Source organism: Crocodylus siamensis, chromosome 3 (assembly GCF_052110815.1).
Source record: "Crocodylus siamensis isolate JL-2025a chromosome 3, ASM5211081v1, whole genome shotgun sequence".
Lineage (NCBI taxonomy): Eukaryota > Metazoa > Chordata > Crocodylia > Crocodylidae > Crocodylus > Crocodylus siamensis.
The window spans coordinates 146,352,041-146,374,380 of NC_143397.1; the positions used below are offsets into that span (position 1 = coordinate 146,352,041).

At 41.8% G+C, this 22,340-nt stretch overlaps 1 protein-coding gene across 45 annotated transcripts in view; it reads left to right on the forward strand.

Moving 5' to 3' along the window:
* The window catches only part of LOC149868954 (uncharacterized), a 220,837-nt gene that overhangs the window by 89,533 nt on the left and 108,964 nt on the right, over positions 1–22,340 (forward strand). For 30 of the 45 annotated variants that reach the window (XM_090039434.1, XM_090039431.1, XM_090039436.1 and 27 more), the window contains one exon: positions 17,420–17,507. The exons of 1 other annotated variant lie outside the window; for it this stretch is intronic. The gene's annotated coding sequence lies outside the window, so the exon portion shown is untranslated. Of the gene's footprint in view, positions 1–17,419; positions 17,520–22,340 lie in introns of all 45 variants that reach the window. 14 more of the 45 variants (XM_090039433.1, XM_090039443.1, XM_090039454.1 and 11 more) reach the window with 1 other exon arrangement.

The following is a 22,340-nucleotide window of genomic DNA, read 5'->3' on the forward strand; positions in this document are numbered from 1 at the left end:
GACAAGTGGAATTGATTGCACCAAAACTTGAACCCATTTCCCAAAGTTCTAGTTATTTCACACTGTAATGCTTATTCAGTTTGCTTCCCTTCAGCATAACCCCAATTTGTCCTCAAGAGCACTGTTTTTGGGGGTGCTTTGATGACATGATTCCTGAAAGCTACTTATTGGGAGGCTGCACTATTGGTCATTCATTGCTGTGTTTTTAGGAAATACTGTTTTTTCTGGAAGTGGCACCAAAAGCCAGCATAATGTTCACAGGTATTCTGAAAGGTGGGAGGTTACCTACATTCTTTGTTTAACCTCTCAAAAGGGAATTTATTGTCCCTGCAGTACATTTTGTTCTTATCCTGTTCAACTGAAGAATAAGACTAGATCCTTCAAAACTTTTATTAATGGAAACCTTAACACACTGTTTAGATTAGGGGAATATCCCTTGAAAAATATTATGTAATAGTTGTATTTGGACTTTATCCCTATCTCTTTCTTTCTCTCTTTCCTTTTCCTTACCAGCATTCTGGGATGGTCCTTTTAAAAGAAGAGAGCCTGTTAGATTCTCTGTGGGTGGTCAGAAAGCAGAAGATTTTAAAAGCTATAAACGCTCTTGTTTGTTTTGGGTGGAGGCTTCAAAGGCTCGCAGACTTCCTTACATGACGCTGCAGTCAGGAAGTGGGGTGTAGGGTAAAGAATTGTCTGAATCTGTTTTATATAAAAGGAAACTTATACAGTTTTAACTGCAAACCGGTATGGTCACAGATTTCCCTTTGCATTAGGCATCTTTCATGTTTTCATCAGTTGCCCTCAATAATGCTTCCAGGGCATTTGTACACATTCACTTTGGAAATGTAGAGCATAATGATACTTTCATAAGTCATCTGTAAATAGTGCATTAAAGCTGTGTGACTTAACGTGCATATTTTGAGGTGCCTGATGCCGAGACACCATTCCAGTCCATATGTTCTGCAGATTTTAATTAGTAAGACCCTCCTGCTGCTATGTGGGACACAAGTGTGGGTTAGGGTTTAAAGCTGTACTCTTCAATATATTATTCAAGGAATTACTTCATTGGCTTCTTCCAATTTTGTGGATGACTAGCTCATGCAGATTACCCTTGATGTCTATGGCTTGTGGGATTTTCTGTTGTATATCCTCCATGTTAGTCATTTTGTTGTACAGTATTAAGATACAGTTCTTAATCATGATTTTTTGAAGCTGTACTTCTATAGAGGTCTTTTGAAATGTAAGTGTTTATATTGCATACTAGACTGTATGAGGGATAGATAAAAAAAAACTGAAAAAAGTTTTGGGTTTTTTGGGTTTTTTTGTTCTGGTTTTTTTTTTTTTGGCGGGGGAGGGTTGTACCTTTCAGGCAATTAGTTTACTGTGTGAAGCAGGAGATTAGATTACTCTTAGTATTGTTACATAAAAACTTCTGTACCCATACACTTTGTTAATGGACATAACATTATCTGTTCCTTCGAGAAGTCTGGCCTTATCTGTCAACACAGAGGCCCTATGTTGTTCCTTGAACGCATGTTCTAATTTTCTTTTTTCTTTTTTAAAATGTTCCTTAGGAGGTTAACAATGCTATAGTCTTTTCATGAAGCAAAGCAGTTTCTGTGGTGAGATGAGTTAATATTTGAGTTACCTCATAAATTAGTGCAGTATTGAATTGCACTGAATTGTAGCATTTGTGGTGCATAAGATGTAACTGAGATACTAAGTGGGATTTGCTTTAAATAGTGAAGTGTAGACATCTTAATTGCAAGACTTCCCTATTGTGGAACAAGTAGAGACACAAACCATCCCATGACAAATGCAGTGTCTGTTTACAGCCCTTAAGGCAGTGGTCTCCAACCTTTTTAAGTGGGAGATCGCCTTTGGCATTTAAAAGCAACCCAAGATATACCATGTGCCATCTCCACCCCCTCACTCCCTTGCTGAACAATTAAGTCTGTGAGGAAGGAAGGGGGGAGCAGATTGAGGCAGAGGGAGAAAAAATTATTTGGGTGGGATGGAGGCGTCTCCCCAGTAGGTAAGTCCAACTCGGCCAGGGCCCCACTCAACTTACCCCTGCTCCTGCCTCTGTGGCACTGTCCCTTACCGCGGGGGCCTCAATCTAGCCCTCACCTTTTCCCTCCCCCGTGGACTGACCTGCTAGACTGGGACTGCGCATGCATGCATGCGGGCACTCACTCCCCCACCCCAGCCTCGGATTGACTCCAAGAGGCTCCGGGATCTACTGATGGATTGAGATCCATTGGTTGGTCACCACTGCCTTAAGGGATTTAGGAATATAATATCTTATTACAAAAATGGCTTTCAGTAGGATGTGTGCTCCTGAGGTAGTTGGGTATGTTTAAAAAGCGTATCTGTTTTCCGTATTTCCATGTATGGTCCATAGTATTTGCATTTTTTGTATATGTGCCAGCCTCCCACGTGGTAAAGTCTGCACACTGTGCAGCCCAGCCCCAGCTGCAGCAGAGTGGAGCAGTGTGGGGCACCCTTCCTCATCAGAATCCTGTCGGTGGCTTGCTGGCCAGATAGCATCAATTGGTAGGATGGATTCGGCCCATGGGCCGTATTTTGTCCACTCCATCTTAAGCCCTATTCAAGTCATCTTTCCAAGACCTTACATTTGGCACTGTAACTTAAGTCAATTCCAAAAATTCTCTAGCTTGCTAAAAATAACTAGCGTGGTCTTCATTCAGAAGTTTCGTGTTAAAAGAGTATATGGATATAAATCACAGTTGCATTTGGAAAAATGTGTGTGCCTGATTACTAAATAAATACTTAGCAGTGAAGATTAAAGTGATATTTTATGGTTTATACCACTTGAAAATAGATTTGGTTTTAAATATGTAAATACAAAATATATCTACTGAAGGCAGAAGTAAATATTTCTTGGCAATAGCACTTTTTATAGCAAAACTGCTGCCCTGATTCAGGATGGCACAACAGACATGAAACCTTGCTTTATTTTCATTATGGAGAAACAGGAATCAAATTAGCCTTAGAAACGAAATACTTTTAAATGGTCAGGTTATCAGTCTGGATCAGCCTTATGTAAGTCTAACAAAACATCTTTGGCATCATACGTTTCTAAATGCAGGTGTTGCAAATAGCTGATGCTTAGCATGCTAACAGAAATCAGTTGTGCTTACTAGGTCCATGGCAGACATTAATTTAATTGTACAGTGGGATCCGAGTAACTGTATCTGAGACCCCCAAATTTGTCATGGCTTGCTATGCAAGGTACTCAATGTATGCCATGGGAGGATGTGTGATTTGTTGGGATCTGGAATTAAATTCCTCAGATACTGTTGTGCATTGGTGGGATATGCAGCTTGCTGCCTATGCCACCAGGACACAACGAGATGAGAATCACGTTGTTCCTTGATCTCCAGCTGGCTTCCTTGCAGACTTTTGATGGCCTTGAGCACCTGAGGATCAGGGAGCTCCCTGCTTTCAGCTACTTGTTCTATGGTCCTTTAATTGTTATGCCTATAGCTGGCTGTGCACACCAGGTATGAGCAGCTGAAAATTAGGGAATTCCATGCCACACTTTCAAACTAAAGCACCATGCAAAGCAGCCACAAAGATGTTCCACATTAAATGGAACATATTTGTGGCTCATTTACCACTTTATCATATGATGAACATGTTTATTGGTTGACCATCTGGCATGTTACTATTAATTGTGTGATGACTGTAATAATGCAGTAAACATAATGCTAGTCATACAATAAATGCAACATTTGACAGTGACCCTAGAGAACATGTGATGTTTCATATATGTAGTATTATATTACTTCAAGTAAAACTAAGTGAACTATAATATTTACACCTATTATATAAGGTTTGTAATAAGAAAAGGTCTATGTATGAATACAGTATATTGTTGTTGCCCTAACTTTTGATACCTAATTCTGACATCTAATTCTGAAATACTGGTTTTAATTTGTATTTCCATAAAGCAAACCAAAAAAACTCCTATTGCTGAGAAGTATCTTACAAAGTAACTGATTTTTAGAGAATATATTAAACTTATTCAATACTATCCCCAAATTCAAATTAACTTTCGCATCTAAATAACAATATTTTCATCAATGCTATTTACACAGGCAAGGTTCTTTGGCTCTAGAAGTGATATCTTTTATTAAACCAACTGAGTAGTTGGAAAAAAGTTCTTTGCAAGCTTTTGGGCACAATCACTCTTCTTCAGGCATAAGGAGTCTCTACTATATTAATGCTCCTTATTTACTTTTGTCTTTCAATAGCATTAATGCATTTTATATGAAATGGCTTTAAAAGTGCCTTTTAATGCTGACAGCATAAAAATCTGCTTTATCTATCATAATATTTGTTGCTGTATCCTGTGTTGAACTTGAAACCTCATGTTAATGAGTGATTGTTTTAAAAGGATACAGGCATTTATTTTCACTAAAATCAGTATTTGCCATCTTATTTATTCTCAATTGTTTGTAATATCCATCGAGAACCTGAAAAATATTTATTTCTGTATCTTTGGCATCCTTTTCTATTTGTTTTTGTATCAAGACAGTGGACTACTTTTAGAACTGAAAGAGTAAAACTGTGAAGGTCATTCTCTGAGGTTATTACTCCTTCTGTCATGTACGTGGCAGGTCTTTCTTTGCGTCTGGCATTTTGTGGAATGCTGGCACATCAGTGCATGGTGCTTTCTTGTTAGGAGTTTCAAGAGTAGTAGCTCATGGTACTACTGATTTTAGAGGTCATCATTTTGGTTGTTAGAAGGTTGAAAGGGCAGGATAAACTATTTGTCATTTTGGAATTTTCAGTAGATAAAAACATTTAGAAGGAAATGCTTTTTCTTTTACATTAGCCTTTTATCTGCCACAGGGAAATTTGCCATGATTAATACTGATTGTTCTTGCCTCTTATGACTGCATGCACGCTTTTCCATTTGTGTCTTAGTCATGCTAGTTAACCTAAGATTGTTTCAGGGTTAATTTCAACTGAGCCTTATTTGAGTCAGACTCAACTCTGCTGTTTGCATTGGGTACATAAGTAACTATTGTGCTTTTAAAACAGCCAAGACCAAATAATTTTCCTTAATTGTAATCATTGAATCCTCCACCTCCATATGCCAACTTCAGAAGTGGACACTCCTGTCGTGTATCCAAATTTAAATGCCTTTGTGTCAGCTTGGCCAAAGCACGCCTATTTGTGCAAATAACTGAGCATATATGTAGTCGTCAGTCCTGCAGAATGGAGAGCCATACAAGCCTTAAAAACAGTGCTGATCTTATCATACAGCAAGCTTATAAAGGGGGTGTCACTGGTGTCATGGACAAAACAGCAAACATACAGAAACCTGAGACACCTTTCCAATAAGGAATTTTACAAACTCTTGACCAAGGACCCCATGGCACAGTACCAAAATGAACTAGATAAACACTTAAGAAGCTACCTTTGAAAACATGAGAGGATATACTTTCATCTCCTGGGAGCCCAGGCCAGGCAACTTTTGCTTATTATGATTCGCAAACCTACCTTGCCTTCAATCGAGACATGTGCCATTGTCTCTGGCATTGGCACCATCACGGAGGGAGTTTCTAGCTAGTTTGATTCAATCTTATGTTCATGTGCTACATGAATTGCCAGTGATTTGAATGATACCACAGATTTCCTAAAGAATCTAAGCTTCATTGACAAGCTTCCAGCAGCTGCTATATTGGCTATTGTAGATATTACCTTCACCAACTTTCTCCATGAGGATCGATGGCAAGTTATAAAGAGCGTTGTCCCTGATGAGGACACTGCTTCTGTTTCCATTGCACTCCCCTGCTTTGTCCTTGCACACAAGTATTTCAGGTATGGGGGCTTCCTATACCTACAAATGAGCAGCACTTCCACAGGCACATGTATAGACCCCCCAATATTCTAATATAATAAAGGGCTTAGTCAGTCTGTCTGTCTGTCTGTCTGTAATGCTCTTGGAGCACTCTGATTGGTTACTGAAACAACTGATCAGAGTGCTCCAAGAGTGTTATGGACAGGAGGCGGTAGCAGCAGTGCGGTGGAGCCCTGCCATGACAGTGGTGACAGAGGTGACAGAGCAGGGTGGCGAGGCCAGTGGTGCTGTCCCTTCCCCCACTAGCCCTGGTCTTTGGAGCCAGTGGCAGTGCAGGGTGCTGGCGGAGGGGGACGGTGGGGCAAGCTTCCCGCCTCTCCCTGCTCCTGGGGGGCAGCAGCGGTGGAGCGGGGATTAGGATTAGGGTTAGCAAGCTTCCCCCCCATCACTCTTGACGGGAAGTTTGCTAGTGCCGATATATTTATGACAGACTTTGAAGTCTGCTTCTTCTGTAGCTGCCCTCTCGTACCTAAGGTATGCTAATTTTCATCGTATGGACATCTGGGAAGGGATTTCTAGAGGAAATCAATCAAACTGACTAATTCCCACCTATGGAATTCATTTCCTGGACACCACTGAGAAAGTTTGCAATGGCAAGTTTACATCACCCCCACATTGTACTGGAAACCAACTGATAGCTACAGCTGCTTCTATGCCAGTAGCTTTTGTCATAAGCACACATGAGATCCATTGTTTACATTGATGCTCCACATTACAACTGTATCTGCTTTGATCCCACTGATGAAGATGCACACCTTAAGGATTTGGAGCAGGGAATCCTACAATTACAGTACAATTCTAAAACGGTGTCCACTCAAATCTATGGAGAAAGAGACAGACTTGGACCCTGCTGTGACCTGCTTCAATATCAACCCTGAGACAAGGAAAACAGAATCCTTTTGGTTCTCATCTACAGCCCCCAGCTTGAACAGCTGAGTTGTTCATTAATGACATCCTAACCCCTCCTGGAAAATGGTGACTATCTCAAGGGAGATGAACCTGTCCTGGCTTATAGGTAGCTAACAAACTCAAATGGCACTCATCAAGCAACAGACTCCCTAACTCTTGATATCACAGAGGTACCGGATCCAGCTGTGCCCCCGCATCAACACTGACTATATCATCACTAGACCAAATTACATGGATTATAACATCCAACATTCATTTACTTGCACCTCTATTAGTGTCATATATGCCATAACCTGCTTACAGTTCCCCCCTCTGCTATCTACATTGGACAGATCCCCATGTATAAGAATTGGTGAACACTGATCTGTCATCAGTTCCAGAAAAACAGACAAGCCTGTGGCAGAACACTTGAACCTCCCTGGATATTCCGTCACTGACCTCAGAGTGGCTGTTCTTGGACCAAAAAACCTTGAAATAAACTTGAATGGGAAATTGTGGAACCAGAAATCATCCACAGACTGGAGTGTATTAAATAAGGTTTAAACCAAAACTATGGATCCAATTTACCTGGATTAGCTTTTATAACTCCTACCTCCCTCAGTAGGTCAGCTGTTTGTTTTTCTCCTTGCCTTTCAGTGGTGTTTCCTCATTTTTCTCCCATCTTCCATACTCTTTGTATTTTTATCATTGCATTCTATTTAGCAGCTCTGCTTCCTGTAGTCCTTTTACAGCATCTGCTAAAGTACACCAGCTCCTTACAAACGCTTATGCTATGCACCTCTGATTTAGTTAGTCTATAGGTTGCAGCTGTACCGTACCTTCTGTTTATTTCTTTTAGCCATTGCTCTGAAGTCCTGCTCTATTTTCAGTCTCATTAGACATTATGGCTAAGTACAGACATTCAGAAAGCTTGAAGCAGAATTGATCTAGGTTTTTTTGTAGCAGTATAGTTTAGATCAGTAGCAAATAGAATGCATGTTTGCCCTTGGGGTTGGGGGGGGGGGGCACAAATCTTAAACTGAGTTCCACCATTTTTAAACCGGTTTGTGTATGCTGAACTTTTGTTCTGTTATGGGTATAGACCAGTCTCCAATCACTTATATTGGTAAAAGTGTTGCCTAAAAATCTTTGTAGATCTGGTTCTGGGTGTCTTCAAGGTCAGGAGACACAGTCTGGGTCATGAGATCTAGTCTGAAAGCATTTCCTGACTTCTTATCTGTGTAGGTGTACAACACAATGTGGGGCTATGTGAAAGTCTGAATGTGGTTTACAGGACAGTCAGGTGTGTGTTGGGTATGTGTTGAAATAGAGGGGATGATGAAAAATGCCTACCTGATAGCTCGGCTGCTCTAGTGGGCAGTGATTATGGGAGTGTTCATGACAATGGAAAGAAAGAGGTAGGACTGACAGTGCTGACCTTTTGAGAACTCAGAAATTTAGGGCATGTTCTTGATTCTTAGAAACTTAGTGAAGGGTCTGCTTGAGTTGTTTGCAGAGCTAGAGCTGATAGCTATGCTTAGCATCTTTTCTGAGCCAGAGAGAGCTCTGGTCTTGACTCCAGAGCCCATGAGGTGGCACCTAGCTATTCTAGGCAGAGGAAAATTAAGGGAAACAAGAAACAGAAGAGACTTAGATGAGCCTCTCGATAGATAGTCTGATTTGGCAAGTTTGGAGAGCATATTTTTAGGTGTTTTGAAAACCTTTTATTTATATTATGATTGAGACAAAAACCAAAAATCTTTAAAATGTGTGTACATTTTTAGCGAAGTGATTGTTAACAGAAGAAAGCAAAAACTACATGCAGATTAAAAACCATGTATTTTATGGATCAGTGTTATCCTTCTTCCTTGTCGGTATCATCCCAGACATCTTTTAATACACAAATGTCATTACTTGCTGAAAATTGAAAGCAAGTTAAGTATAGAAGTAAAGCCATCTGGTAGCTGAGACAGAAAACTTAGATAATTAGCTGATCTTGTCAAGGGACCATGATTAAAATAGGCCATCACTGTAATAGTGACTAGGTTTGTAGGGACTTCCTGAAAACCAACTGGGATAATTCTAATAGAAAGAACAGAACTAAATTGAAAAAAAAGAAAGAGCGATGATAACCCTTTCTTGAGGAAGAGATGAATGGAGTTAGTTTTATATTTGAGGATGATTTTGTTTGAAAACTCCATGTGAAAACTTTTTGAAAGCATTTTGGGTTTAGTTCTGGGAAGTAAAGCATCTAGGTTACAGCAGTGGTAGTCTTGGAGTGATATAGCTGTGATGGTCCAGGAAATATGAGAGGGGCAAGGATTTTAATTTTTAAAAATATTTTTATCTAGTTGTATTTATGTATGCAGTTGTTTTTTTTTTTACAGGCAGTTCTATTTCTTACATATCTCAGGCTGTATCTGCTTTTTTAAATCCAAGGGAAAGTACTTTGTGCTCAAAAGCTAGTCTAATATCTCACCCAACCATGCAGTTGGCCCAATAAAAGATACCTTCCTGCCCCCAAGAAATATCCTTGTCACTTGCATAAGTTACTGCCATGATCACATCGGCATAGTCAAATTATACTTCCAAAAGGTCTTGTATTTCCTGGGTGCAACATTTTCTACATACTGAGTTACTCGCAGAAGAAAAACGGACTTGATTTTTTTAATATTTTTTCCTCCTTTTTTCTCATATAATGTAAAAGTGCTATCACATTTAAAGGAAATAGGAAAGCTGATTCACTGTACAGTCTTTATGGCACTCCAAGGACAAGACTTTTCAGTTTGCATATGCAAGCCTTGTACATAAGCAAAACTGTTTCCCCTTGTTATCATTTTTTAAGTATGCATATTGGAAAGCTAGTGTTTAACTAACACAACATAATTAAGAAGTTACAAGATTTGTGTAGTTTAAGTTTTGTGGGTAGTAGTTTAAAGTTCAGTTAAAGACAAGGTTGACCATCAGTTTCCCTTGTACCATTTAAGGTTTTTTGTGGGTGGGTAGAAAAACTACAGCACTGGCACAGAAGCAAGTGATTTCTGACTCTGCTTCACCAATGTACCTCACTTCTTATAAGGGAAAGAACATCTCTTTGGGTCACAATGCACTCCTATTCTTTAAATCTTTACTTCTCTGAGACTTCCAGGTGAGGGGCCATTTTTTTGTTAACTTTTTCTCTTTTTTTCACAAATAGCCATTTTCTAACAAGCGAAGACCAGAATCTGCTACAGGAAACATGACATTTAAATGCTTTTTCCCCCCCCGAAGGCCATATACTGATTGAGGTTTATTGTTACAGCCCTGCTGTAGGAATTTGCTCACTTCCTTGGAAAAACTTAATGCCCACTTATTTTGATCAGGAAAAAAATCTTAAAGCAAATCCTTAGGGCTATCAATTAATCATCATTAATGTACATGATTAAGGTGTTAATTGGTTCTTGCATTAATTTTTTTAACGTGTTAATTGTGCATGTTGTTTTGGAGTCTGCTCAGGCTCTGCTTCACTGCTGTTACTACTGCCTCTGGGCTGCTCAGTGGGGAAGCAATGGGAGTGCAGAGGGCCACAGGGCACCCCACGTACAGGCTCCAGGCTGCTACAGCAGGGAAGTGGAAGGGGCATGCACAGGTACAGGCACACAGATGCAGACAGACACGCACAGTAGCTGCCGCGGCATAAACAAGGCCAGGAATGCAACCCGGCAGTGTGTAGAGCAGTGCCCGTCAGGTAAGTCTGTGATGTGGAAGGGGTGGGGGGAGAGGGAAGGGGCAGGGGAGGCAGATTGAGGCCCCCATGGTGAGGGAGAGAGTGGGCCAGGGGCAGGGGTTGGGGTGAATGGGGCCCTGGGACTGGGGTGGGTCATGGGACGGAGTCATGGGAGGCTCATCCAGGGGTGAGGGAAGGTGTGGCTCCCCAGTGCTGTGCATAACCCCGGGGAAGGCATAAAAGGTGCATGTGACACCCAGATTTGTGTGTGGGGCAGAGGCAGTCTGCCTGTTGTAGGCTGGGGCTCTGTGACCTGCTGCCTTCACCCGGGGAGCTGGACAATGCCATATTATGCCCCCCACCGCTGGGTGGGCTGGGGTCCTCTAATTAAATTGCTGTTTCATCTCCTGTATTAGCATTCCTGTGCTTAAAAATGGTGGCGAGGGCACTTAAACTCATTGAACAAGTTTTAGTTCTAGTTCAAGTGCCCCTGCTGCCATTTTGAAGTGTGGGGACACTGATGCACAAGATGCAGGAGACTGCTAGAGCGTGGCAATTGCCACATTCCAGCAGACTTGATTAATCAAGTCCTCTCCAATGTGCGATTGCAGTGCATTGGAGTAGCCTCTTTGCTCATGTGTAGGCACCCAGGGTGCCCTAAATGTGGTATGCCTGATCTCACTTGACAACCTTCAGATTGGTATGGGGTTAACTCAACCTAGCAAGGGTTATCCCAGCTTGCACATGTTCCCCACCAAGCCATTCTCCACAGCCCCAGGGCTGTGTTGTATTTATCTACCCCCAACCCTGAATAGGGTATCTTTTTACCCCTCTCCTCCAACTAGTCCCCCACCCCCTTGGACTGGGCATCTCTTTGCCCTGACCTGCCTCTTTGCCCTCTCCCACTGCCCCCTCCCCCCAACTTACTTGCTTACAGTTACTCACACCTGCTTCTGGCAAGTGACGAATACTTGCACGTGGTGATCCCAACTCAGGTTTAGGCAGCTTGAACTAAAACATAAACCTGAGCCAGGTCCCATAAATACTTGTTCACACCCTTTGTTTGGCCTTTTCCATGAAAATTTAGCTATACTTGTATAGCAGAATAATGTTAGGCAATCCATGTGGCAGAACAGAATTTTTTAAATCCAGAATTTACTTTGTTGTGTATGAATTCTTTGTGCATGGTCTATGTATATATGTGATGGAGTGCCAGTTAAATATGACCTGAATCTGTTTTGAGTCTGTGTGTGGAGGGCAACTCTGCAGAACAATTGACCTCACTTATGGAAATGTATTTAGCAGCCAGCCTTTCTATTTGGAGAGACTGAAGGTGACTTGGCAACCTAGTCAAATAACCCCATCCATATTCTGATTATGCCAATGGGGTCCAATAAAAGAGTACTGAGATGGCAGAAGAAGGAATGCTTTATCATTGTTATGATTTAATTAAATGTATTTTCACTTTAGAAGGATAACAGTGTTAGATCTAAATGGGATTAGCCTAACTGAAATTTATTTGGCATCATTTTGTCAGTGAAAATTATGGATTACTCAAAACCTGTTTTGAGATTGTTGCTACTGACTTAGTGATTAGAGTAGTATATAGGAAATCAGCAATTCAATACTTTAACTAGTGGTGACTATCTTTTCTTTAAAAAAAATGTCAACAGATATGAGTATTTTAATGTTGACAGGGAAGCAAATTTGGAAATATCACAACAAACATTTTGTATACTCAGAACTTCCTTCTAAAGCAGCTCCTGGATTGTATTTATTTACATTTAATGAGTTTGTGCTTTTTGATAGTTAAATGGACAAAAAATTAGTTGAAAAAGACAAGATTTTGAAGGCAGGGAAGTGGCAAGGATGCTCAGTTTTGAGAAAATATTTAACTATATATTTCAATATGCTAAATTTGCAGTAAATGACCCAAAGAACCTTGTCTGCCAAAGTAAATTACCATGCATTTTCATAGATTTGTGAGTTTCTTCTTATCTTGCTGATTGGTTTAATGAGTCAATACCTACTTTATTAAAAAGCCCCTGAATGTGACTAAATTAATAATGCAGGCTTTAAAAATCTTTATGTATTTTTGCCAAAAGAGAGCAATATAAGGTATTAGGTAAATACTTATCAAGGGATTTTTTAAGGAACAAGTTGTTTGAACACTGCATTAGGAATTTTCTATTTTGATACCAATAAAACATACCTAAGGAAATTAAATCATTAAAGAAGCAACCTTATGCAAAAAAAATTGCTTTCACAGTCTTTGAAGTGAATCTGTAACAACCTAGAAGATCTAAGATTTGGACTGGAAGTATGGTTAGTGACTCATGTTTTAATTTGTCCTCTTGTAAGTGACTGAGAGTCTGTTGTTCATACTACATATAGTGATTTACTACTGCTTCTGATCTGTATTCATGATGATATAACTTCTTCTTTTTTTTTTTTTAACTGGTGTAAAACCTGGATTAAGATGCTGGTGAGTTGGACCCAACTGACCTGCTTCTCTGTTGTCTCTCATGCAGTATTATACACATGGAAAGTGAAGATAAAACAGGCCTAAATGAGTGCAGAACTTTTATATACTGTCAATAGACTTTGTACTAACTTGCAGATATGTAAGTGACTACATAAGGTACAATGTAGTTGAAAACTAGGTCTAGGGGACTGAGTTGAGTACACAAACCTAGATGACTGTACTTGTTGCATCTAAGACAACCTTGACACCCCCAATAATTAGATTCTAAGTATGGAAAAGTGTACATTTGTTACAATTTTTTGGGTATGGAATCTAATTATAAGAGGTTTGTCTTGAATTCATCGCCCTCCCACTGCTACACACGGAAAATCGTGGCTGGGAGGGAGTGGGGGTGGTCAGGTGGCCCATAACCTTTGCCCTCCCCAGCTTTTTCTTCCTTCTGCCCATTCCCTCCACCTTAATGTTAGACTCTGCTCAGGCGGTGTTCCTTCCCTGCATGTGCCAAATGCATATGACAGTAAGGGGGAGAGGGGGGAAAAGCTAATGTGAAACGCAAGGGACCAAAAACTGAACTGAATTGCTAAATAGCTGCTTGTGTGAACCAGTGTCTTATCCTGCAGTGCTTTATTAAAAAAAAGCAAACAAACAGTTAAAAACCAGTGTCTTATCCTTTTAGTGCTTCATTAAAAAGTGCAGACCAACATATCTAGTCCTTCTAGCAGTGAAGATAACCTTTGCCAGAAGAATGAAGGCTCTGTAGGCAGCCTGAAGCAATGGAATGGATTTTGTCCTGTCCCCAGACTTGGGGTAGATACGGGCAGGGAGGGGGAAAAAGGGCACCGAGAGGGTATCAGGGTTCCCCTATGATGCTAATGAACAGTTTGTAATTGCTGCCCTTGTTGTTTTAATGCATCCAACATAATGGAGGATTACTACAGCAGATCTCTGTTCCTTATCTGAATCACTGCCTTTGCCATGAAATGGATGGGGGGCACTGACGGAGCTGACAGTTCCCTTCAATGGGGGCATTTGCTGCTGGCTATTTGTGGCTGTTATGGCTTCTTTATGCTCCAGAGATACAGAGGAGCCAGGACTGAGATGGAAAATCTGGCCCTTCAGGATTTTCCTGTCTGGGATGGAGCTGATGTGGGGAAAGACTGAAAAATGTGCAGCCACGGTGAACTAGCCATGACCTTTCAATCCCGGTCTCTGATTTTTAGCTTTAAGGTATCTCACTCAGTTTAGATGGAATCAGGCAGCATTGTGTATAGCAATTCTTTCTCTCTCCTCCTCAGCATTTTTTTCTTGGAAAAGTAAACCAGTAATTTTAAATGGAGGTGGATGAAGGGTCACAAGGCACAATATTTTAATAGTTTCTATCACAACATTAATTTTGGTCACTTTGTGGTAGCTTATTCATTTGGTAACGTCGTGGTAGCTCATTCCTTATTCATCTCTGGATTGTGGGAAACTTTAGGAAATTTGCATTTAAACCAAAATTGGCTGATATACTGTTTAAAAGTGACAGTCTTTATCCAGGTTGAATGCTGAACAGTGTTTTACTATTGTTAATTAATATGTTTTAACATGATGTAATTTTTCAGCATAGATAACTTAAATTACAAGTTTTATTTTGAGGGAAGATGCTCATAAAATAGCATGGATGCACCTCATATTTGTGTCTCTGATTTCTTATTAAATTCATTTGGTTTAGTGATTTACAATTTTTTTTCTGGGGGGTGTTAACAGTGAGAACCTCTGTCAAGGCTCTGAAAGGTAGCATGGGTTCTTTCTATACTACATTTCATCAATCAAAGTTCTTTCCATATTGCACTTCTCAGTTTTACTTACATAACAGCTCATTATCTTTAAATCATGCCTCCAGGTACACCTGGGCTTACCTTAGTGCAGGTCAGCAGGATTGCACATGTTTTATGGAAGGCATAAATTAATCTACAGAATTATTCACTTGGTGACTGTAGAGAGGACCCATCTTACTCCTCAGAGCCAAGGTTTGGTTTCAGAGCTGGCAGTGAGGAAAAACAAGCATAGATTAATTTATTAATGGAGCAAATCTGACCTGAGTTAGTGATGTCAATACGTATGTGGCTTCCACAGTGTATACTTTTAGAGTTACTTTGCACACAGAATTGCATTTTCAAACTGTTGTTTTTGTGGAAAGATGTTGGAGACTGGGTTGAGATTTGTAAATGCACGAAGCAAAAACTATGTAAAAAGGAGGCAAGTTAGAAAAAACATACTTATAAATCTGAATTTCCTTGCTTTTGTCAGAGGACATTAAAACTCCCAACCTTACATGAAAAACATTCAGAGTATATACAGAGATTTAGGGAGGTTAGATTGGGAACTAAAAATGGCCACCCAATCTAAAGTAAGTTGGGATTGGGGCTAGTGGGGAAGTTTGGCAGGATCAGGCGGTCTGGTGGGGTTCACCGGAGTGGTCTCTGTCCCCACCTTCCCCTGGACCAGGGGTATTTTTAGACCCCTGACCTTCCCCCTGCCCCCGATGAACACCCCACCACAAAACTATGCCCCTGCCTGATCCTGCGGACCCCTCCCCCCACCCTACTTACTTTGACCAGCTCCTGGCACAAGCAAATACTAGTAAAATGGGCACTGGGAGCGGCTTGTGGGATGGGAGGGTTTGGCAGGCTTGGGGGGTGGGGGAGGAGGGGCTGGCTGGTCCCCAGAGTGGGGGAGGTTGTTCATCGGGGAAGGGTCAGTGGGCTGAAAATAGTCTGGCGCCAGGGGGGCAAGTAGGAAAAGTGCAGTCCTGGGGCAGGGGCCAGCAAGCTGGGTTTTCCTAACTCCAGGGATGCGCTGGGAACTGTTAAGAAATCCAGTTAGAATAGTTTTGCTGGATCTGATCTTACTTAGACTACGTCTGAGGTAGGGTTAATTAAGATCAGTTTGGCCATTTTAAACTAATTTAAACTTTCTGAATTTTTATACAATTCACAGTTAGATCCCTAGTTAGGTCAAGCTGAATGTAAGGTCCATACCGGGCTGAATCAGTTGGATCGAGTGGCTATTTTTAACACCATCTAACCTCCCTTTAACCTCCCTGAATGTACTTATACTTAGCCTCATATACTTAGCCTCATATATGTGCTAATATCAAAGAAGCCATTTAATTTTCATAAAAGAGAATCACCTATTTGAGAGTAGGTTTTATATGCTTCATTTCTTACTAAACAATGAAACATAACTGAGAACAATTGCAGCCATATTACTTGGCTAGTACAAGGAATGATGCTTTGCTAACTCTATTTAGGGTGAGACTGACAGCATGAAAAGTAGCTGTCTCAGTGAGAGAAAGCGGAGTGCTCCTCCGTGTGTTGCAGATTGCTAGGAAAATTGCATAGGACCTTCTGAGAAATTGTATCTCACACCTTTGTCCAAGATAATTCTGTGATATACATAAGCAGGGAAATGCATGTTTTATGGGTTTTATTTACAATAAAATGCACAGCATTCTTCATGAAATCAGGCCTCTAGGGATATCATTATATGAAATAGTACCTTTTCTGTGTCATAGAAAGCATGATTTGCCCACAAGCTTTATGGCATTATTTTAGAAAACATGGAGAGATTATATTTCATGAATATCCAAGGTTAAATTGTCATGTTATTGCATGGTTACTCTCTAGTAATCAAACAGATGTATATAACATTAACACTTTGGAATCTGCATAGTCCCAATTTAACGTTCAGTTTAGAAGAGGGAGAAATTTTCTTGACTGTGTTATGACTAATCTTGAGTTGCAGAAGCTTTGTTCATGTTTGAGTGATTGTGTTATAGTCGCAAAACAATTTTGAGGGCTGTTGTGTCCAAAATTCAAAAATATTTTTATACACAGATACTTTAGGAGTTGGAGCTTTACAATTGAAACTTTAAAAAATATTGAGGAAAAACATGTGTTTTACATTTATTATAAATAAGTCATCCTTTCTGTAAAATCTAACCATAATTTGGAAACTATTTTTCTTTTCCTACGGGAACGAAAAAGCTGCTTCTTCTGCATTCAGTGTAAATGAACAAGAGCCAGTTTTTATCTGGACAAAGCATAGAAGCCTAGTTTTTAAACCAGTTCAAGATATCTTTCATTTTGATATAATATAAGTACCAGACAGATCTGGTAAATGTATTCTTAGTTTCTACATTTGTTGATATTGATGATACATATTTCATTTCTTGGTTTGTAAGATTTCTTTTGACAGATGCATCATAATTCTTATTGAATTTATGGAATTTACATAAAGAATAATAATACAAAGCACAAATATCCAAAAAACAAAAATTTCAGTGGCAACACATGTCCTATTTTTGGCAGGTCTGTATAGCTTAGCATCAGATTGACCATTCTGTTGTGAGTTAGTCTTATGTTTTGCTTAGTGTGACATATCTATTTCTTTTTTACAGGCACAGGAATTGTCCAGCTCTCTTCCTACAGTATGGCTGCTGAATCATTATCACAGGGGATTAGGAATGTATGATGAATATTCTTCAGGTAGGAAATCAGGTGTGTGCTTTACAGCATGATTGTTCAATAATTTTCCCTCCAATTTTTGGATATATTCTAAATGGTGGCAGTCTCTCATTTCACAGCAACAAAATACCACTAAAAATAATAATAAAAAATCTCTGTCCACATGACTTTCCCTTGCATATGTCTCGCTTTCATCACTGAGAGCTTGTTAAAAAATTGTTGACAACAGATGATAATGCAAACAAACTGAATTTAATCATCGGAAGTTACCAGTTATACTCGGTTATCCTCTCTTCTGCTTAGACAGTCATGCCAATGGAATCTAGTTTGTTTTGTTGAAAATTACATCACGGTGATATACATTTCTCTAGGAAGCTTTGTCAGGCCTAAACCTGTCTTGAAATGCAGTAGAATATGTTTATGGAGCCCCTTTTCCAGGTAGCTTGTAGTCATATGCACCTGTCTTATCAGCTGAAAGATAAGATAAGTAGTGATATTTTTAGCCAAGGGTTGTGCAGCTGTACAAATCAGCTAATTGGGGGCATGACAATGCATTTGGTGCCCCTCTATCTAGAAAATGAATCCTATCAGTGCAATACAAAATTACGCAGATAAGAATTTCAGCCATTTTGAGGTGTAGGTTTCCAAACGTGTGGAACAGTGACTTCTTGTATTATCTCATTCACATTCAAGGGGCTTAGATTTGTAAAGAATTGTTTTAATGTAAAAAGTGGTTAAACAGTATGGTTCATCCCATATATCATTGATACAAATGATAGGATATTATACTACTGCACTATGATATTCCATAGCATATGATGATGTTTGTTTAGAAGTGGGGGGTAGGGAATGTACACTTTCTGTTACATACCTAATATGTTTGATGTTTATGAAATGTGTAGGATTATCAGGAATGCATAATTGCTTTCCATATTAATGCCTTGTTTGGATGCTGGGCAGAAATGGTACTTCGTGATAAACCACTACAGTCAAAACCTTCAGTGATGCACAGTCAGTGTATAAAGGCAACAATTTTCCTCATACTTTACTTTGAATTTGATTTCAGATTAACAGTATTAAAAGTAAGGAACTATGCATTAAGTCTGAAGGTTATCCAGCACTTCAGTGGTTGAACTAACCCAGTCTTTCCTCTGGTACCTAGATCCTTGAGAGGTTTTTGTAATTGCCAAGACATGCAATGTCTCTTGTTTCTCATTGCTTCTGTGTGTGTTCCAGCATAACCACCAGAAGGCCACAGATGCTGGCCCTCCAAGTCTGACCTGTTAAGCAGGAAGGATGGTTTGTCACTTATTTAAAAAAAAAATCGTTAAAATCAAGCCCTGTGATTGAGGGAGGATGGTTTGGGGGTTAGAGCAGTAATTTAGACTGTGAGAAACCTGGGTTTAATTTTTGTGCTACCACAAGACTCTTGTGGGTTTCTTAGCTGTTCGTCCAGGCTCAGAACCTCAGGGTTATTCACTCAATTAAATATTTATGCAATCTATGGGAGTTGGGTACCTACATACTTTGTCTCATGCCTCAGTTTGCAGCCTGATAAAATGGGGTTTTTAGAGTGCACCCGCCGGGTCTCGATCATACGGTCCCTTGTCACCTTGCCCAGGGACCTGGTGGTAACCTTTCGCTCCGTCCCTTAAGGGAGTGGCCCACGATCTCCCATTTCAGGCGGTCTTCCCCCTCCTTATCCCACCTGCCACGACTTCGATGATATTTCAGTGGTGGAGGGGTCCGATTGCCTGATGCTGGCTGCCTCCCCAAGGCCGAAGCGTGATGTTCTTTGCAAGGCTCCAACCTCCCTTGTACCTCGCCCTAGACCCAGCCTCAGCGGTGTGCTAGTGTGGTTGCCGACGGCCGACTCTCACTCGATGTAGGGTCCCTCTGTGTTCCAGCTAGGCTCACACAGGGGCCCAGGAAGCCCTGGCTCTTTCTTGGCTCATCCGACCTTTAGTGACCTTGGCTCCTTCTAACTTTAGAGCCCCAAACAATAATAATAAAGATAATAACACTAATGAACAAGCAACAATAGTAATGACAATAATAATAAATTAACCACAAGGCTACAGGAACCCCCTCCAGGTCCCTCTACAACCTTTCCTAGGCCAATGTTTAGGTATGCCTACTGCAGTGCTATCTCCCTTAATCTAAATGCCCTTCCCCTTGTAGGGTACCGGGCAATGCTGCGGATCCCCCCCCCCACGAAATATGCTAAGCTCCCTAGCAAAGGAATCTTCCTTTAATGAGCTTCAGTCAGGGTCCTTTGTCCTGGACGTGGGGTCTCAGTCCATCCTCCTGTAAGGATCCCCTCTTAATTCTTATGTCCGTCGACCTCCACCTGAGTTGACGAAGCCTTTAGCCTCGGCTCTCCACGCGCCCCCAGGGTTACATACAGTCGGGACACCTGGGTCTTGTCAGGTCCGATGGCAGTGTCTTCCCCTGGGCACAATTCAGATTCCTCCTGTGAGTCGAAAGCAACGTTCCCTAGCTCCTCCACCTTCTTAGTGCACTCTGGAGCTCTTCTCCCCAGGCTCTCTTGCTGCCTCCCCTCTCCTTCTGCCCACTCACTCTCCCTTCTTATCCCCCTGAGCTGGTTCTCCTCCCCCTCTCTCCCAGCTGTTTCTCCTTTAAACAAACCGCGGCTAATGAGTTGCGTGGGTCCCGCCACTGCTTTCCGCTCCGCCACGATTCCTGCTGCCGCTTCCAGCCCCGCCGCGATTCCTGCCGTCGGTAAGTTGCTTTTGTTTATTCTTTCTTCCTCTTTCCTTTCCCAGTGGTGCGCTGCCCCCCAGGGTCCCCCTTGGACCCTTCGGGGTTCGTGTCTTCGCCACGCCCCGGGACACAGAGCTTCTGTACTCACTCGGGCATTTTAAAGATAAAGGTGGTGAGGTGTTGAGATGGAGGCCTAAGAGTTGCAGACAGTTGCAGAACTGGGGTGCCAAGCAATCAAGCAAATGAGTTTTCTTGTTTTTGAAACTCCACAAACTTCCAAGATTTATATAGCTGCCAGGAGCAACTTTCAGTCAGGTTAGTCAAGACTGCAATGGTGGACAGGCACTGCCTGAGGGTTTGGGCCTACCTGACAAGTTTAAAATAACTTTTCTTAATTTTAAAATCTCTAGGAATAAAGCAGAGGTCAAGGGCTTGCTTATTGTTGGAACCTGCCTCATCTGCAAGCACAAAGTTGAAGGCCTCCTTCTGTAAAAACTGGTCTATGTTGTGTGCTGATCTCCTTTCTCCAGATCATGTCTTCTCTTCCCACCTTTCTGCTTCTCCCTTTCTTTTATGAAGAATAGTTTTTGGGTTACGTGGCCATTCATGTTCTGTTCCTTCTTCAGCTTCATAAAAGAATTATCTAGGGCAGGAGTGTTCAAACCCAGACCAATAGGCCAGATTTGGCTCATGGAGCCATGTCATCTGGCCCACCAGGCTCCTCAAGGGTCTCGAAATTTGGCAAAGGGGGAGCAGTGGCAGTGTTAGTTGCTTCTACCCTGCTGCCAGATTTCTGGACCTGTGGAGATTCCTGTAGATGCAATAGTGGAGCCCCTGCATGCTAGGAAATGGGGGGGACTTTTTTGTTGTTTTTTTTTTTTAGTTGCTGCTCTGGGCTTTCCCATGCAGCCACAAGTCTCACTGCTGCAGCAGCCACCTGGGTGGAGCCAGAACACCGGCAGGGATGCCCCTGCCTCTTGCTCCCAGGCTGTGCCCTCCAGCCCCTGGAGGGAGCTGCAGATGGACAGGGCTGGGGCTGGGGAAGGAGCTGCGCAGGGTCGCTGCCCTGGAGGCTTCCAGTGGGTGGCAGAGCCTTGGGCCCAGGCAGGCAGACACCCTGTCCCACCTGGGCAGGGCAGCATTGGGGTGTCAGGTGCTGGGGTTGGGCAGTCAGGGCAGGGTCTGGGTGGCGTGGGGGGAAATACTGCGAGCAAGACAGCTAAGTCGGGCTCTTAGGAAGGCCCCAGCCAGGCAGTGGCCCCTTGTGCCCAGTGTGGCTACGAACCATCCCTGCAGAGCTGCACAGGCCAGGCTAGGCCCCACCACGAATGCTTCTGGGCACCCTGCTGTGGCCTGAGTCTGGCCCCTGGTATAGAGCAAGGATGTCAAACTTATCTGGCCCTGTGGGTCAGATGAGCAGTGAGAGGCCAGTCCACAAGCCAAATCAGCCTGAGATCCAGTCCAAGTGAATGCTGGCATTGGCACAGCCTTGCACTGGCCCAAGCAAGTGCTGCTGGCAATGTAACACGGGATTGGTTTGAGTGAGCGCAGGCGAACTCCAGGGAGCTGTGCGTGGCACATGTCATGGCTCTGTACAGGGGCATGGTCTTGTCCAGCAAAAAAGGAGAACACCAGGACCAGACTGTGGGGTTCCATGGGTTGGATCTGGCCCATGGGCCAGATCTTTGAGACCCTTGGTATAGAGGAATGTTGAAATGTGCAATTCCCAGCAAGCACGGTGTAGCACAGGACCTTTTGGCCACTTTCAGTTCTATATATCTGTAGTACCAAAGCCCTATTTTTTTACTTCTTGTTTGCTTCTAAGTCATTATTTTGAATTTAGCAGAAAGTTTGGGTGTGTGAAATATTAAAAAGAATCAAGCACATGCCACATTTGCTGTGAAGTCAGTGTTGAGGGTATGACCACTGTTGTGTTGTGGGTTCAGTTTACTGAGTCTGGAGCCACTTTAACAAAGAGGTTTTGTTATTCATGCCAACAGCACCCAGACAGCCATGAGATTTCTTTGCCTGTTTTCTCTTCAACTTCACCTATCTCTAGCTATATATATAACAGTGATATCTTGAAAGGGAGCTGAGTGACAGCCTAACTCTTAAACGTATACAGTTCTC